This window comes from Otolemur garnettii, unplaced genomic scaffold (genome assembly GCF_000181295.1).
Source record: "Otolemur garnettii isolate 467f Iridium unplaced genomic scaffold, OtoGar3 scaffold00033, whole genome shotgun sequence".
In the NCBI taxonomy this organism is placed as follows: domain Eukaryota; kingdom Metazoa; phylum Chordata; class Mammalia; order Primates; family Galagidae; genus Otolemur; species Otolemur garnettii.
In genome coordinates, this window is record NW_003852428.1 from 16458061 (window position 1) to 16477227 (window position 19167).

The 19167-nt window shown below is 41.7% G+C and overlaps 1 non-coding gene across 1 annotated transcript; it reads left to right on the forward strand.

Moving 5' to 3' along the window:
* The first annotated feature begins 8871 nt into the window (after positions 1–8871).
* LOC111725223 lies at positions 8872–8978 on the forward strand. Its single transcript, XR_002773342.1, has one exon. It is a non-coding gene; the product is annotated as a U6 spliceosomal RNA (small nuclear RNA).
* Positions 8979–19167: the final 10189 nt, after the last annotated feature.

Sequence of the window (19167 nt, forward strand, 5' to 3'; positions counted from 1 at the left end):
TACCTGCTTGATAGCCCAGAATATGGCCCAGGGTATTTGAAAATAATTTGTATTCCGCTGTTATGGGGTGGAATTTCCTATAACTATCTTTGAGATTAAATTTGTTGATAGTATTGTTCATGGCCTTTATATTCTTAGTGATTTTCTGTCTACTTGTTTTATCAGCCACTGAGGGGAAAGTACTGGACTCTGCATCTATCACCGTGGGTCTTTTTATTTCTTTTTTTAGTTCTATTTGGTTTTGCTTCTTGTACTTCAAAGCTCTGTTATGAGATGCATTAAGTGTCTGGAACTGTTATATCCTCATATGACATTGACCCCTCCAGCTTAAATAATGTGTCTTTGCAGCCTCCCTAATGGAGTTCTAGTTCATGATATTGGAATAGCCACTCTGATACTAACCTAGTCATCTACTTTTCATTAGCGTTTGCGTGGAAAACGTAACATCCGTATACTTATAACCTATTTTTCTTCTTTAAAGTGAGCTTCTTGTAGAAAGCATCGACTTGCATCTAGGTTTTCTTCAAATATGAAAATATATCTTCTAATTAGAGTGTTCTATCAATACTATTGACCGTAATTATTGCTAGAGTTGGATGTAATTTACCTCTGTGGCATTTGTGTTTCATTGTAGGTGTTTTCTCAGCCCTTGCCCCGGATCCTTCTGCAGTGTTTGCGTTATCCTATAATTCCGTTTTAGCGCCATTACTGGTATTTTAGCCAACTCATTACTTTTTAATGATTGCGTCAGGCTTTATAAAACATATTTTTAATTTTTTAATGTACCTTTATTTTTTATCTCTTATTAAATCATAACTGTGTAAATAACACTACATCATTTCACTTACAGTTGAAAAACTTCATGACAGAATATTACCACTTCTCCCATTTCTCATTCTTCTTCATGCTATTGCGACCATGTTTTATTTCTGAATATGCTAAAAATCCCACTAAAAATTGTTACTATTTATGGTTCTGACAGTCAATTACCCTTAGAGACATATTTAAAGATGAGGAAAAATGTCCTTCACATCTATCCTTACTTTTATAATTTCCAAGGTTCTTTAGTGCTTTATGTAGAACCAAATTTTTATCATATACCATTTTCTTTTTTCCTAAAAACTTTCTTTGACATTCTTGTAGTAGTGATAAATTCTCTCAGCTCTCTCTTTTTTTTTTTTGAGACATAGTCTCACTTTGTTGCCTGGTACAGTGGATGGCATCATAGTTCACAGCAATCACTAACTCTTGGACTCAAGATATTCTCTTGTGTCAGCCTCCCAGGTATCTAGGACTCTAGGCACCTGCCCCAAAACCTGGCTATTTTTAGACATGGGGTTTCCCTCTAGCTCAGGCTGGCTTCCAATTTGTGAGCTCAGATGATCCGCCCACCTCGGCCTCCCAAAGTGCTAGGGTTACAGGCATGAGCCACCACACCCAGCCTCAGCTCTTTTCTTGTCTAAAAAGTTATTTTGCTTTCAATTCTGAAAAATATTTTGCTAGTAAATAATTATAGGTTGAAGGTATCTGTTCAACTCTTTATGAATGACTCTGTTATTTTCTAGTTTTCATATTTTATGACAAAAGAAGATCTTCCATAGTTCTTATTTTGCAATAATATTTTTTGCATCTTTGGTTGCTTTTAAGAACTTTTTATATTTGGTTTTGAGTAATGTTGGTAATGATGTGCCTTGCTCTGTTTTTTATTATGCTTTTTTTTTTTTTTTGTATTTGTTAAGTATCCTAGATCTTTGGACTTTAGGTTTTCATCAACTTTGGAAAATTTTTAGCTATTATTTCTTGAAATGGTTTTTCTGTCCTTCCCTCTGCTCTTTTCTCTTTCTGAAACTGCAATGACGTGTGTGGTGTGTGGGCTGACAGTTCCATGTCTTCTGGCAGATCACTGGGGCTCTGTTGTTTTTTTTTCATAATCTGTTTTCTCTATAATCTTACTGTCAAAAACTCTCTGTAGCAATGTCTTTAAATTCACAGATATTTTCTTGTATCATATCTACTCTGCTATTAATTCTATCCAGCATGTTTTCTTTATTACCAGGATACTATATTTTTTCAACCATGAACGTCCTTTTTGATTCTTTTGTATATATTATCTGCTATTGTTTTCATTTCTTTCTCTGTTTTCTTAAATGAACAGAATACACTTAAAATAGTGTATTAATTTTTAGTACACTAAAAATAGTTTGCATATTAGTGCCTGCCTTATCCATTACTTCTGGGTTTTTTTTTTCTATTTTATCAGATGCCTACTAGTGGGAATTTTACCCTTGTTAGGTGCCAGTGTTTTCATGTTCTATTAAATATTATTGATCTTGTTTTGGGACAACATCCTACTTCGAATCAGTTTGATTCTTTTGAAGCTTCCTTTAAAGTTTTGTTAAGACAGGTTGAGAGGTTGATGCTGGCTTTACAGTAGGCTGATGTAGTCTTTCCCAGTCTAAGGTAATGCCCATCACAATAGTATTCTAGGTACGCTGTCCAATGCTACATACGTTATAAGGCCTATACTCTGGCTGGTGGGAACACACTGTTCCTGGCCTTGTGTGAGCTCCTAGAGTTGTTCTGCCTCTTTCTTTCTAGTTATTTTTTTCCCACCCTTAGAAGGCTCCCATCTTGCATGTATAGCCAGCAGTCAGGTAAAGATTTAAAGAAACGTCTCTGGAGCTCTCTCTTTATGAACTTTCCTCCTCTTTGGCAGCGTGCTCCACAAAACCTCTATGCCTTGACCTCTTCAGCTTCAATCTTTGGGTCTTTACCTCCGCAGACAGCTGAACTCAATTTGCCTTCCTCTCCTGTGAGGGCTGGAGGAGACCCTCTCCCTCGTCCCCTCTCCCCGTCCCCTCTTTCCCCTACCCCCACCTTGTATTAGCTCATCTACTGCCTTCATAGTAGATTAAGTACACTGGATTCTTGCTTCTCCTTTCTTGTGATGCTTCACTAGGCAGAATGTGGTCCACCTTAATCCAGGTTAATACAAAAGATGTAAAGTCTCTGTCTTTTTTAATGCTCATTATCCCTGATCATCAGAGAAATGTGAATTAAACCACCCTGAGACATCACCTAACCTCACATCACAACATCTCAAAGCTGCAGATGCTGGCACAGATGTGGAGAGCAGGGAGCACTTTTACACTGCTGGTGGGACTGCAAAGTAAGACAACCTCTTTGGAAGGAAGTATAGAGAATCCTCAAAGAACTCAAATTAGTTCTCCCATTTAATCCTACAATCCCATTACTATTCAAAAGAAAAAAAAATCATTTCTCATAAGGACATTTGCACTAGATTGTTTATCACAGTTCAGTTTACACTTGCCAAAGAAGTCTTAGTTTTATTGAGCTAGTGTAACAAAATTTCACAGACTGGGACATTGGTTTATTTCTTTCCCTTTCTTTCTTTTCTTTCTCTCTTTCTTTCTCTCTCTTTCTTTCTTTCTGTTCTTCTTTTTTTTCTTTTTCTGTTTTTGTTTTGTTTTTTGTCCTTTTTTAAAAAAATTTTTTCACCAATGCTATTAATTTTCAGGGCTAGAGAGTTGAGCAGGAGAATTGTTACACACTCTTTGGTAGATTCCGACTTTTTTTTTCTCTTGGGTTAATTTATTTTTTATTCTTTCATATTTATTTATTTCTTATTTATTTTATTTTTTATTAAATCATAACTTTGTTCATTGATGCAATTATGGGTTTCAGTGTACTGCTTTAATATACAATGGGAAATGCTTACATTGAACTAAGTAATATATCCATCACAATTATACTTATTTCTTAATAGTTTTAAAATGTACTATTGCATCCAACTTTCATCGCTACTGTCCTGCTGTCCAGAAATGTTTTTCTCACAGATCTGGAAGCTGGGCAGACCTAAATCAAAGCACTGGCACCGCTGTGTCTGCTGAGAGCCCACATCCTGCTTCACAGATGGCCCACGTCCTGCTTCACGGATGGCCCACGTCCTGCTTCACGGATGGCCACGTCTTGCTTCACGGATGGCCACCGGCTTGTGCACTCTCACCTGGCAGGGAGGGCAAGCATATGTCTTTAGTAAGGACACCGAACCCCATCACAAAGTCTGCAGCCCTGGATAAGCACATCCCCTGGGCAGTGTACTCCAGTGGTTCTGTGCATCCGGATGTGGGTGTACTCATGAATATCCCTGATGGGTACTGCCAGGATTGCATGTAAAGAAAATCAGACTGTACAGATGCGGTGCTGAATCTTTTATCCTGAAGATGATGGAGGTTTGGTTTACAGTTCCCCGGGGAATGACGGTTGTTGGCTTAAGTACCTTAAGTATGATGTCATTTACACCTGATAATGGATAGTGGGTATGTATAAATAATAGCAATAAAATATTTTTTTATTTCCACTATGTTTCAGGGACTATGTTTGGACTTTTGCTTGTGTTTGGTAGTTGGATGTCACAGACACATGTAAGTCGCTTTTGGCAGACGAGGAAACAGAGGCTCAGCAAGTCCTGGAACTTCACACCTTCACAGCTGGACAAAGAAGGGGGTGTCCTCCTTGTCCTTCCACCTGAGCTGCTAATGGTGCTGGCCTCCCACAAAGCTCAGGCAACATAAGGTACGTACATTTCAGACTTAAAAAAAATAGAAGCAGGAAGGACACAGAGTCTCTGGGGTTCCTGACCCTTGTTGTTTAGCATCCTTGGCAATCCAGTACTTTTCCTTTCTGTGTTTGTCTGGAAGAAGTATTGACCACACCTGTGTTAAGTGCACAGTCAAGACACTTACATGTACGAGGGACAATAAAAGTGCCAGACAGACCTAAGGATTAGTTGTTCTCTTGTTCGAGGTGAGCAGAGGTAAGCACCTTGCTCTTCAGATTCTGAAGGAGATGTTTTCCCATTCTTTAAAGCAGCAATTCAAATCTGAGTCCCAAGTGGGATCTTACTTCCTCCGAGTGTTTCCTTCTTTATCACAATGACATTTCCTGATTCAATAACCCATCAAACAAACCAGACTGACGCAAAAGGAGACAGGGCAGCTCCCAGGAGCACAACTGACAACTGATCCCATTCTATCTAGGTAGGGAGGGTGCTGTTCTGCATTGTAGATGACAGCCCAGGCCTTGGACACACGCTGCGATCTTTGTAGGGGCTTTTCACATTCCACTGTGTGTGCTTTTTTAGATACCTCTGGTGATTTTAACTTATTGTCCAGGTTGGACACGGTACAATTTGAGTAGTACTCAAATTCAGAAAGGTTAACCTTCAGTATCTGATATAATTGGGTCCAGAAAAGGCTAATTTTTACTATAAATTATGATGTGAATAAATTATCCAGTTTTGATAAGAAGTAACATAATTTTGAATAATAGACCTGCAATTTAAGGAGTTCTGAGTTTTCAACATTTCTTGTCTCCTATGATTGTTTATAATTTTTGTATAGCTATGTCTTTATAAAAATCTGAATCATCTCTGTGAAACTTGTCAGAATCAAAAGGGAGTTATTAATGATGTTTAAAAAAATTGACAAATAGAGTGAAAGAAGGTTATGAAACGTGGTTCTCATGCCTTTCGTTTTGGTAACAAAAATTATCACCAAAATGCTCTACAAAACCACAGTCTTCTACAGAAAATACTTCTTCGAGGACATTTTCCCAGAAACTGCCTGTCACACAGACTGGCATCACATTTGCTATTGGTCTTTGTAGCCACAGGTAATAATTTCAAAAGTCCTTTGCCTCCCCTCACCTCCCTGAATATACAATACACATGGTTTAGGATGGCACACACATTCCCATTGCAGTGTTCTGCCCCTAAATTGATAGCTTTAAAACAAAATTCAGATGAGAGGTTCATGTGTTCTGTTTACATACTTTATTCCTTGTACAAATTGAGTCACTGTTATAAGTGTACCTTTCACACAGGTAGGGTGCACTACACAGAATAGGTGTGAATTTTCCCGTCCCCTCCCCACTTAATTTTCACTGAGATTTACTTTCATATGTGCACTTAAATGGTGATCGATTCGGACTCACTTGGTCCTGAGTACATGTGTTTGTTTCTCCATTCTTGTGATGTTTGACTTAAAAGAATGGTTTCCAGTTCCATCCAGGTTGTCATGACAGAGAGTAAATGGCCATTTTTTTAATCCCTGAGTAGTACTCAATAGTACGCATCTACCACATTTTATTAATCTATTCATGAATTGGTGGGCACTTGAGTTGTTTCCATGTCTTTGAGATTGTGAGTTGTGCTTCTATAAATATTTAATAAAGGCAACATACAATAAACCTACAGCCAACATCATATTTAATGGGGGAAAATTGAAATCATTTCCACTTAGAACTGAAATCAGACAGGGTAGTTCACTTTCACCACTTTTATTTAAAATAGTTCTAGAAATTCTAGACAGAGCAACTGGACATGGAAAGAAAATCACGAGTGTACAAATGGGGAGAGAAGGGATCAAACTATTGCCCTTTGCTGTCAATAGGATCTTATATATAGAAAAAGATTCAATTAAAAGACTCCCGGAAGTGATCAATAAATTCAGCAAAGTCTCAGGTTACAAAATCAATGTGCACTAATCAGTAGCTTTCATATATGCTAATAACAGTCAACCTGAGAATTAATTCAAAGACACAATACCTTTTGCAGAGGCAACAAAGAAAATAAAATACCTAGGAATATACTTAATAAAGGAGATAAAAATCTCTATAAGGAGAATCATAAAACACTAAAGAAAGGAATTACAGAGAATATGAACAGATAGAAAAATATACCATGCTCATGGATTAGCAGAATCAACATTGCCCAAATGTCTGTACTACCCAAACTGATTTAAAGATTCAATGCAATTCCCATTAAAATACTAATGCCATTTTTCACAGATCTAGAAGAAAATAGTTCTATGCTTCATATAGAACCAGAGAAGACCACAAATAGCCACTGAAACACTACAAAAAAGAAAATAACTAGGAGGCATGCCTTTGCCAGACTTCCAGCTATATATACTACAAAGCCATAGTAACCAAAACAGCACAGTGCTGGCACAAGAACAAAGACATAGGCCAGATCAGAACAGAGAACCCAGAGATGAAATCATCCTCATATTCCAATATGATTTTTGATAAAATAGATAAAAATATATACTAGGGGAAAAAAATCTCTGTTCAATAAATGGTGCTGGGCAAACTGAACAGCCACTTGTAAAAGATGGAAACAGGGTCTGATCTGCACCTCTCACTGCTTGATAAAATGAGCTCACGATGGATAAAAGACTTAAAACTAAGGAAGGAAGCTATAGGAATCCTAGAAAAAATGTTGAAAAACTCTCATAGGCAAAGAAAGAATTGATGAAGACCCCCAAAGCAATCATAGCAACAACAAAAATAAGCAAATGGAACATGATAAAATTTAAAAACATCTGAATAGCTAAGGACACACGTAAAAGAGCAAATGGATAACCCACTGTAAGGTAGAAAATATTTGCATGATGCTAAATATCTGATAAAGGATTGATAACCAGAATACACAAAGAACGCAGGCAAATTGACAAGATCAATCAAGCCCATTAAAAAGTGACAAAAGACATGAGCAGAAACTTTTCAACTGAAGATTATGCCTAATGGCCAACAAACTCATGAAAAAATGCTCAGTGTCTCTCAATGCTCTCAATCATTAGAGAAATGCATATCAAAGCCAACATGAGATTTCATGTAACTTCAATGAGAACGGCTCATATTAAAAAGTCCCAAAACAGCAGAAGCTGGAATGAATGCAGAAAGGAAGGAACTCTTATATACTGCTGGTGGGACTGCAAACTAGCACAACCTCTATACAGAAATGCGTGGAGACCTTCAGAGACTATACAGTAGACCTACCATTGAACCTGCAATCCCATTCGTGGGTATGTACCCAAAGGAATAAAAGTCATCTTTTTCTTTTTTTTTTTTTTTGAGACGGAGCCTCAAGCTATCCCCCTGGGTAGAGTGCCATGGCATCACGCTCACAGCAACCTCCAACTCCTGGGCTCAAACGAGTCTCCTGCCTCAGCCTCCCAAGTAGCTGGGACTACAGGCGCCTGCCACAGCGCCGGCCATTTTTTGGTTGCAGCCATCATTGTTGTTTGGCAGGCCTGGGCTGGGGATTCGAACTCGCCACCTTAGGTGTATGTGGCTGGCGCCTTAGCCGCTTGAGCCACAGATGCCGAGCCATCTTTTTCTTTTAGAAAGCCTTTCTCTGTTGCTTAAGATGACATCTCCCTGTTGAATATTTCAAAATTAACTATAATTGTATCACCACGGATGTTGTGATCACATGCAGATCAATCAGGGCCAGGTAATGGAAGAGCTTTGGCCACCAACATCAGCACTCTTCTGTTACTTCCTGCTGGAGAAAAAGTATTATGGCTCTAAAAAATCGGGCACATAAAGAGAGAAATGAAAGGTACAATTGCACTTGAAAGGTTTTTTGGTTTAAAAAAGAAAAAAAAAAAAAAAACACTTTCTGAGAGCCAAATATTCAGTAGCAAATTCAACAGACCATTTAGCTAGTTGACTCTGTGCTCTTCAATTTATTATTTCTGACGGGTAGAATTAACCCACTTCCCAAAGACTGACAGATGGATTTTTTTGATTTATGATCTATGTATCCCAAGACCTAAAAGAAATGTTTAAAACCCCCATAGCTAAAATTTCATTTATTGACCTGTAAGACAATGGGTCAATGGGATTGGAAGTAAATTCACAATGTAGCTGTTGAACTACATCTTATTGAGCAAGGCCCATCCACCCCACTGCCTTATTTAACATTTTTTTAGTGATTAAATTTCTTGCTGGAGACTGTCTGCAAAAGAGGTGGGCTGAAACAACTTGCAAGAATATGGCAATGTGCTCACTTCAGCAGCACATATGCTAAAATTAGAACGATACAGAGACGATCAGCATGGTCCCTGCGCAAGGATGACACGCAAATTAGTGAAGCGTTCCATATTAAAAAAAAAAAAAAAGAATATGGCAACGTGGAGATCTGTGGAAATTACCTGATCTTTTAAAAATGTAACTGTAATTCATTTGTTTAATTGTTTAAGATCATAACATCATTGTCATTCCAGCGGTAAGAATTTCATTTCAGGATAAAAGGAGGGGGGGAGAGAATAAAAGAAATCCACAAAGAAGCCGTCATTCCTGAAGCAGACTGCTTGTCACATCACGTATTAGGAAATGGAAAAATCACCAATTGATAAGTAACCCACCATGGACACTTTCATCATCAAAACGTTGTGTTTATTCTACTACCATAGAGATGTGATGTAGTCATTTGAAAACCAAAGGGAGAGGATGAATAGTTGTGATTAAGATGTTGAAAATAAGGTCATAATTACTCATCAATTCTAAAACTATGATTCTTTATTCCAGAAAGTAATGGTACAGAAGAACGGGCTAAGAATATTCATTTACTGCCTGGGTACACTCTATCTGCAGATGGCAGAGAGGACCAGGGCCAATTTAAGTACCCGTGATACAAACACTGTGTGTTATACTCTTCGGTTAGGACTGTGTTACACAGTCCTCACATTCATTTTCATGTAAAGGAAAGCCCGGAGAGCAGTGGTTTCACCCAAAAGAACATATTTTGTTTACCTGAAGAGAGGCAGGTGGTTCAAAATCAGCCCTGCGGTCCCCTGATGGCAGGACCAAGTCAGCAGCTCTGACCTTCCCGCTTTCCTCTCGTGGTTGCAAATGGGTTCTGACCCAACAACTTGCCTTCTCTGCAGGCGAGTGGCAGGGCAGGGAGAGAACTCGTCTATTTTTTGAAGAAAGAAACATCTTTCCCACAAGCCCCTGGCACCCTGTCCCTCACATTCCATGCATTGGGGCCCTGGGGTGACTTCCAGCTGAAGGGCATTGGGAAAGAGGGTGCTTGGTCTCTGGGCTCTCTGGCTAGAGGCTCGAGCTGGACAAACACATGGGCAGGGCTGGTGGGTGGCCAGGGAGCCGTCCCAACACTGACACAGTCACGTCCTTTTCCTTAAAAGGAAATAATTTTCTGAGAATAATGGAGCACACCCCCCTCTGCAGCCATGCGCTTCCGACCCTGTCTCTCCTCCTGCCTGCGGCTCAAAATCCATCACCTTCGGAGTATAAAATCCTTCTCATTATTTTATTTGTCCTTTGTTTGCTGGTCCCTCCTTGCCTGCCTTAATATTTCTGTTTCCATTCCTTGCTTTGCTGAGAGTTACGATTTATCCCGTCTCTGGAGAGCTCTGCGAGGAAGCTCTGGGTATTTACCCACCTTCATGTTTCAGCAGCATCTCGGGCAGGGCTGCCGTGGGGCTCGACTTCAGGACAGCCATTCATTTCCACGTGCTCTGCATAGCCGCATGGCCAGCTGTGACAGCACTGAATTTGGGCCCCAGAGGAATGGCTTTATTTGAAAAGACACAATTTTAAATTCCTTTTTGAAAATAAATTTGATTTTGGCATTATCACTTCCGGGGCCACTGCCTTGTGTTTAGTCTTGGTTACGTCTCCCTTGGCCGTCGTGACAGCCTCCTCACTGGGCTGCCATAACCCATCTGTCTTCCCATTCCACCCCACTAAGATCTGTGGAGACGGCCTCTGGCCTCTGCTCACCCTCCATCCTTGCTGGTGACTCCCACTCAATACAAGAGGAGAGCAACTTTTTTATACGGACTTCACATTGCTTTTCGGATTCTGACTGAATTTGTACCAAAAGTTAATCTGCTCGTGACTCCGGCCCTGTTCCCTGTGATTGCTTGTGCTTTGTCACCTAGAGGAAGAGGGTCTGGAAAGGACACACTGGTGGCGCTGGTCTCTAGACTAAGGAGGAGGTGTGGGGAAGACAAGTGAGACCCGGGGCCAAGGTGACATTACACAGACCAAATTCACGAGTGATCTCCCCGCTGTACTCCTAAGTTTTGCTAGAAGTAAAGAGGAAGAGGTGTCACATCCCTTTTGAGATCCAGACTCCAGCAGAATTTGGACAAAGGAACCCATGGAGGGCAGGTGTGGGGGTGTCTGCGATGTTCCTCTGCGAGCTCCTGTCTGTCTTGGGAGCTGCTGCTCCTCCGAAGCCCTAACTTCTCACTGTGGGTGACTGTGCAGCTGCTGGCTCTGTTTTCAGGAACTGAGTCCTGTGCCCTGACCAGGTGGGCTTCCCGCTGAGCATGCAGGACCCCAGGAGCATCAGCCAGCAGAGGAGGGTGTCTGGACCCAGGAGGCAGCGCCACGCCAGGCAGTGTGTGTGCAGGAAAAGGCTGGATGGAGTTTGCCGGGAGGTGATCAGCGCCAGCAGCATCTCCAGGGCTCCCTTTGGGTTGGAGTCCAACCCAGGGCAGGTTGGGAATCTAGATTTGGAGCCTGGGGGCAGGATTCCCAAGAGCTGTGCAGAGCTGTGAGTGAATAGGCTGCCAGTCGGATGGCTCCTCCCCCTCCAGGGGTTGTATGGTCAGCAGGACACTGTAGCACAGTCTCCGCTGGTCAACTGGGTGAACTGGAAAGTGTCTCCAGAAGGACTATGGAGGGCAGTGGCACATGGGACCCTCCAGGGTCCTTTTGGGTTTCATGCTCAGGGCAACGTGGGGCTTCCAGAGCACACCCAGTGTGGATGGTGTGGCTCCAGCATCCTGCCAGCCTTGGCCAGTCTGAGCCAGGCCCTTGGCCTGCAGGTTAGTTTGGTAGTTTTTGGGGTCTTAAAAAAGGTGATGTTTGTTGATGAGCAAATCATAAAAAAACTTGGTTTGTTTGCTTTTTTGAAATATTCAGAAAACATGTAATAAATATGGCAGTGTTCACGCAGGAGTGCTCAGCAGACATAGGCAACCACGCAGCAGGATGCAGAGTTGGGACAAAGGTAATCAACTGCCTGAGAATGTGGGAAGCTGCTTTCCAATGATGTCGAGAAGTCTCTGAAAGTTGGTGGGGTCCTCGGGGCATCGTACCTGTGGTTCTCTGCAGTAATCATCAGGGGCCTGAGATTTGCACAAGAATTTAACATCTACTCATATCTAATAAAGCTTCTAAAGAAAAATCAGCAGAGACAACTGGGACAGCGTTATGAAGGAGGCATTGCATAGGAACCAAAAAGCCCACATCAGGGAAAAATATAATTTTCTGTGTTCTGACTCTTACCTCTTCACAGGTTTCATAAAGTGAGGCCTGACTCTCAGACTTTTTCCTCATCAATTTTTGATTTGTGCCCCATAAATCATCCTTTGTTCCTTTCATGAGTTCATAAGAAAGAGTATAAAGCATGCTTCCTTAGGCACAATTTCCTCCAACAAGGAGGTTGGGGACAATTTTAATAAAACATTCATTCAGGTCAGTGAGCTGAAAGGAGGGGCTGGAGCAGCCAGCAGGCCCAGGGAAGGGGCCCAAGACCTGAGGGAGGGCTTAACTTTGTGTGGTAATTACCAGGGGCGTGTCAAGTAGGCCCAGAGGCAATTGTTGTGTAAAGCCTGTATGTTATCTAAGGATAAACTCCTGCCCAGGAAAAAGCAGATCAGGGCTGCGAAGAGAAGCAGCCATTCTAGGGACCCTGAGATGCCCCCACCAGGCTGAACAGAGCAGAGATTCCTCCTCCTCCCCCCTCAGATCCCACCCCTCCCAGGCCCCCTGGGAAAACAGCAACACCACATCCTGGGAAATCCAGGCTGCTCACCTGCCCCCAGGACAGAGAATGCCACCTTTACAATGTGAAATTGAGGTGATGTTAATTCAGGATTCAGATTTAAGCTTGCTTACTTATACAGTTACGCTGGCAAAAGTTTAAACCACTGAATTATATAATTCTAATCATTTAAAATCTGGTAACATTTGACTGTTTTCATAGAAAAATAATTTATTTACTTCAATTTTACATCTTTTCTTTTTAATATGTTACTAGGCAATTAAATTTGCTCTTTGAAAAATGGGGCTCGTTTAGAAGTCCTTGCTTTCATAAAATGCATCCTATTCAAGGCTTATGTGTCCCTTGTGGTTTCTGCAGGTTATGGGTGCTGGTAATTATTGTTACTTAATTTCCTAATGATGGGCCCCTTTTCCTGAGTTAGCATAGTTTACTCTCCTTAAGAAGCAGCCAGGTTAATGAGGCATTTCCCTTTGAGATTGCCCTTGCTATAAGAAACAGCTCTCCCCTGGGAAGTTCGTCTCTGAAATGGAGCACTCCTGGGGGAAGGCTAGGCTTATACAGGGCATTAAAGCCAAGTGTACGAGGTTGTCTTGACAGTTTTCCTGGAAGCTCTTCTGTTGCCTTATACTCTGATTAATCATAACCCTTCTCTACTTGGTTGCTTGGAGGAAAGTCTTAGACTCAGGGCCAGGGAAACATTACCAGTTAGGCCTAACATCAGTCTTGATCCTTCCCTCACCTCTAATTTTTGCTGCTATCCCTAAGTTCTCAGCCACCAACTCCCTTTACTGAAAGTGGTTTTAGTGCCCAGACAGCACTGAGGCAAGAAGGTTTAAAACAGATAAAACCATCTCGGGAAAGGGTTTCATTGAGTAATGTGTCATTCATTCCTTCTGTGTGAAGTCTTTCTTTTTCTCTTTCAAAAACAGAGTATTGCTCTGTCGCCAGGGCTAGAGTGCCAACATGGCTCACTGCAACCTCAGCTGACCCCTCCTGGGCTCCAATGATCCTCCTGCTTCAGCCTCCCTAGCAGCTGGGACTACAGGTGCACATGCATGTTAGGCTAATTTTTTCTACTTTTAGTAGATAAATGGGGTCTCACTCTTGCTCAGGCTGGTTGCAAACTCCTAACCTCCAGCATTCTCCCCCCACCCCAGAGTGCTGAGACTTAACTGTAAGTAGTTATAAAGATTTAAACTGTAAGAATTGATACATTTGAGATATCTGGTATCAGACAGTTCTGGTTTTTTCTATAGAAAAACTAAGCAGCCACAATGATGGCTGCCAAAGAACAGCTTGCAAATTCAAGTCAGCTCTTTAAACTTTCTCCTTCTCATGTTCCTCCTCTCTCTCCCGTCTCTCCTGCCTCCTTCTCCCAAATTCAGTCTTAGCGCCTCTCTCTCTTTTTTTAATTTTTCTGCTTCTTTCATGCATACTACATTTATTTATTTATACACAGTCTCACTCTGTTGCCCCAGGTGAGAGTGCCCTGGCATCAGCTTAGCTCACAACAACCTCGAACTCCTGGGCTCAAGACATTCTCCAGCCTCATCCTCCCAAGAGTGCCCCTGTAGTTTATTATTCAAAAAGAGAAAGTTAATACAGAACTAAAGGGCCATAGCTGGGACTACAGGTGCCCACCAGGACACCCCCAAATTTTTCTATTTTTAGAAGAGATAGGGTCTGCCTCTTGCTCAGGCTGGTCTTGAACTCCTAAGCTAAAGCAATCCTCCCCCCTCAGCCTCTCAGGGTGCTATACGGGCATGAGCCACCACACCTGGCCTTGGTGTCTCTTTTTCTAGATCCCTTTCACCCTCATTCTTCATTCCCAACTCAATATATATTTACTGGGCAGCTAGGTAATATGAAGAAAAGGTAGCAAAGGTTCGGCCCACTGGGCAGCGGCGACAGTCAGAGAGCCGTACTTCCCTTCCCTGGGGAGCGATAGCTGTTCTAGCCTCTGCCCCTCCTCTTTTCCTCCTTTCTTTCTCTGTTTCTCTAAGCTTTATTCACCAGGTTCCCTGCCAGTCAAACCACTTGGTCAAGAATTTGTCTTTTTCATCTTTAGTGGGAAAAGAAAGAAACCTTATCTTCATCTGTTTGCAAAATCTGACTTCAGTCTTTTGCGGAGGCCACAGTCCTCCCTTGCTTCAGAGCCTCTGTCGTCTACTTTGGGACACTGTTTCAAATATGCCTCTTATCACATAATATAGCTGGGGCATCTTGGCTGAGAAGTGATTCCATTTTAGCACAGGCCTTGAGAGGCTTTCCATATTCTAGCCTGATTGCGGTTATTAGCAGTTTGGAACAAGCAGCCTCTACTCGAGACTATTCTGATGGCATATTGGGTTTGTAATGATATATCTGCATTTTAGCTATGTCTTACTAAAATGCTCAACGTAGAAATATGATTTCCCTATATCCTTATAAATGAAAGTAGCAAAGTGTTTATCTCTGAAGGAAACTTCATATTCTTTTCTTTGAAATTTGCAAACTTCACGAAGTCATCTGGATATGTTTTCTTTCTGATCAAACAATTAACCTCAGAACCAGCAATGGCCCTTTAGTCCTGTATGAAATTTCTCTTTATGAATAATAAACTACCATAAATTTAGTGGCTTAAAATAACTCTCATTTATTACCTCACAGTGCTGTGGATTAGAATTCCAGCATGGCAGATAATGAACATAAGTAACAGAATCAAAGTTTGAGAACCTGTACTCTCCCATTACAAACTGAACGTCAGACATTCTAGGTGACATGAAAGTCACTCACAGTGCGATGCCCCCATTGTGTTGGTTTGCTTTGTTTGGTTTTTTAATACCAAACCAGCTTCACACTTTGGGCCTCTGAATTAAGAACTTATTAAGCAAATAAGCCTAATACCAATTACCAAAAGCAGGTGAGAATTGGACAAGTTAGACAAAATTTGCCTTGAAATACATTCAATACAAAACATCCTCAATACCAGAGAGTGACTCTGACTTTCAATGTTTTATGGCCCTACCCCGGTGATCTGTTCCAAGCTTTCTCTCTTCTTATGTCTAAATTAGTGGGATTGGGGGTGCGGTCCTGGCCAGCCACTCACCCTCACTAAGAAGCTGTTGGAAATGCAGGTTCCTCAGCCCTACCAGCTGGTTCAAAACTCAAGTATGAGAATTTGCAGTCTATGGCCTGGCCAGCCTTCCCTCGATTCTGAAGCACAGTCAAGTTTCCTGAACCGCAGGCCATTGTGTGCAGGGACTCTGGCTCCTTCTTCCAGAACAAACACATCCTTAGCCTTATTCAGTATGTGCAAAGTTAGTAACCAGCCTCCGTTATGCAAGGGAAATATGGCACCTCCCTAAAGCCAGCTCGCGGTGCACACTGAGTGTGGTGGTGGTGTGTGTAGACACCCTCCAGCAAGCAGAACCAATGCTGCCAAACGGCCCAGGCCATGGAGCTCAGAGGACTAGCAGGCCAAGTGTTCTCAGGAGCTGCCCGAAGGGCGGCGGCGGGCTGCTTACTTTGTGTTGCTTTTCCTATGGTTACAGCACTGCGCTTATAGTAAAATTCGTTCTCCTTGTCCTACGGGGAAGAAATGCAAACTGATGAACCCAAGGACCTTCCATCCATGTGTAGTTCCCCCGAACGACTGAATCCCACCCACACACAGGCTGGGACAGACATCAGCCCCACTAGCACTTGGCCTTCATGAGGCTCTTAAGTACCCTGTTGCCTTAGGCCATTTCTGCTGGGTTTAACTGTTCATGGAATCCCTTTAGGGTTAAAAAATTTAAAAACCCCTACTTTCTCCTCTCATGGGACTCAGATTGAACCCAGAATAGTCAAATCTGCTTCTTTTGCAATAATCTACCTTAAGGTTGTCTCATTCAGTTACTCCAAAGTTCCCAGTCACCTGAGCCTGCAGGGGTCTCACAGTGCTTGGACTAACTCAGTCGCTGATGGACCATTTCATGATTCATCACATCTGCCAAAATCATTCTTGAGGGTTCCAGTCATGTTTCCTCTTTGTAAAATGCCAAGGGATGTGAAGAGAACAGAATGGAATAATTTTAAAACTACATGACCTTGATAGAGGTAAGTGGGTTTGATTTATTTCTTCTTCACAGAAGAATCACATTTAACAGGAAACACGTTTTAAAAAAGAAGGGCAAATGTACAAAAATCTAACTTAAATTCAGATCATTACCCAATTACAGTGTCCAGAAATGCCTGATCTGTCAGAATGAATTTAATTTCCCCAATAAAATTTCTTATTTTGGTAATTATTATTTGGATGTTTTTTGAAAGGACAAGCACAGGTGGTAACAAAATCCCCAGAAAAAAAATTTCTTGTTATAGGTGACTAAAAAGAAATACTAGATAAATAGCAAGCAAGTCCTGTAGAGACGGAACATCGTTTCAAGTACGGGCCCAGATGAGCCTCATTCTGGGCTCAGAGACCCTGAGTGACCACCAGAGATTATAGGCAGGGGAAATTTGAATCCAGTTATTTCCTCCTTGTTTGTGTGGGTATCTGTGGTGGGCAGGACACCCTCAGAAAATTGTAAATGAAGGAGAGTGGGAGATGGAGAGGGTGGTGGTGATACAGGTGTAAAAAATGACAACCAATCAAGAAATTAAAAAAAATATTTTTTATTGTGCATTAATATGAGGGACCATACAATTAGGTCACATTATTTACATATGTAAGGTCTAAAGTCCAAAGTCTGAGTTGTAGTTGAGTTCCTCAGCTGGGAAGTATGCCCCGTACCCCTACCTTGTACCTGATAGGTAGCAACTAATGGAGCCCCTGCCCCTTCTTGAATTTAATAGTGTATTTCTCTCGTGTGGGCCTGCAGTTGTTAACTAGATGATTTGGGTTCATGGAAACCAACACAGTTACACATGTGCCCTTGTCTGAAGAGCAAAGACTGTCACAGAGCCAGGGCTTGCCACGGTGGGGACTGTAGTTCCCAAAATTAGACCATACCTACTCCTGCCTAAATCTACTGAGGGCTGATTCCATTTAGAATAAACCCGAGTTCTTCTCATGGCTTACGAGGGGAGGCCCTAATAACTGGCCCCCTCTGTCCAAACTCGGTTTCTCAGACCTCAACCCCTCCCATTGACTGGCAGGTGTATAACCTTTCTCTCTGTCCATCAATCACTTTACTCTCTTCTGGGCCTGGAATGCAATTCTTCCAAATCATCCTTGTCTAACCTCGTACTCAGGTGCAATTTATAGATGACCTCCACAGGGAGGCGTTTCCTGACCACCACCATCACTCTCTGCCCGTGGCCACTCACTAATCCATTACCCACTAAGCAGAAGATTTTGGGGACAAGCACCTTGACGGGCAACACTGTTCACTGACATTTCCATGCCCAGCACACAGTCGGTGTGCTTCTAATGCTATCTAAGTGAAGCATCTGAAAGGGCAGGGGGGAGCCAAAGAGCTCCAGAGGCAGAAAGCCTTTCTTGCAGTGGTGTCATGGTATTCAATATATCCTTAATTCCTGCCTGCTTTATGTCACCAGCAAACCTTATCACTGTGTAGTAGACCTCATATGTCTTCATTCAAATCATTTGCAAATTAGTTCTTATCAAGATTATGTGGATAGCACATTTTTGCAAGATGTCCTTGGTGACTCCCATAAAAGGCAAATGTGGTCCATAATACAATATCTTTTTTGGCAGACAATAACCAAATACTAATTTCTCTATTTTATTGCACAAATAATTTCATTAGCCATGGGCACTCTTTCAGTTGGCTCCTGTGTTCCTCTGCCACCCCTTCATCAAGGGGGCAGGTGCTCACTTGTTTACGTCTGAGCACTTCCTTACTTTCTGGTCCTACAACATGTTCAGGCTCAACTTGTGTATTTTCTGCTCCAGTTCCAGAGTCATCATGTCTGTAAGAAGCTCTGGTTTCTTTGACGAGAGAGTGCTTCTGAAAACAAAGGCTTGCATTCTGTGCATGCTTCTTGCTCCTGGGCTGCTGCTGCTTCTGGGCTATGTTGGCTGGTAGATCAAAGACATGTATGTATGTTTACAAACCCATTTATAAATGCACAGCAATGAAAACTGGGTCCTTGGGTATGGGCGTTAGTCTGAATCCAAACTTCCAAATCTTTAGGGATTTGTTCTGTGAAGTTTGCATTCAGCTGAGGGGCTGAACTGGGGACCTGGAGGGCACATGTGACTTGATTACTGTAGCTTTACAGTCAGCCTGGAAACAGGGGACTTTGCTCCTCTCCTTCAGTATTGTGTCGGCTGCTGTTGGTCTCTTATTTTTCCATCTAAACCTTTGAATCAGTTTGTGGATAATGACAGACTAACCAGCTGGAGTTGCCTCAGATCTGTAAATAAAATTAAGAAAGATTAATGCTATTGAATGTTCTAATCCATAAATAGGGCATATCTCTCCGTTGGTTTAGATTTCTTATTTCTTTCTTCAATGATTTGTAGTTTTTCATATAGATCCCGTACATATTCTTTTATACATTTACCTAAGTATTTAATCTTTTCACGCTATTTTAAAATGATA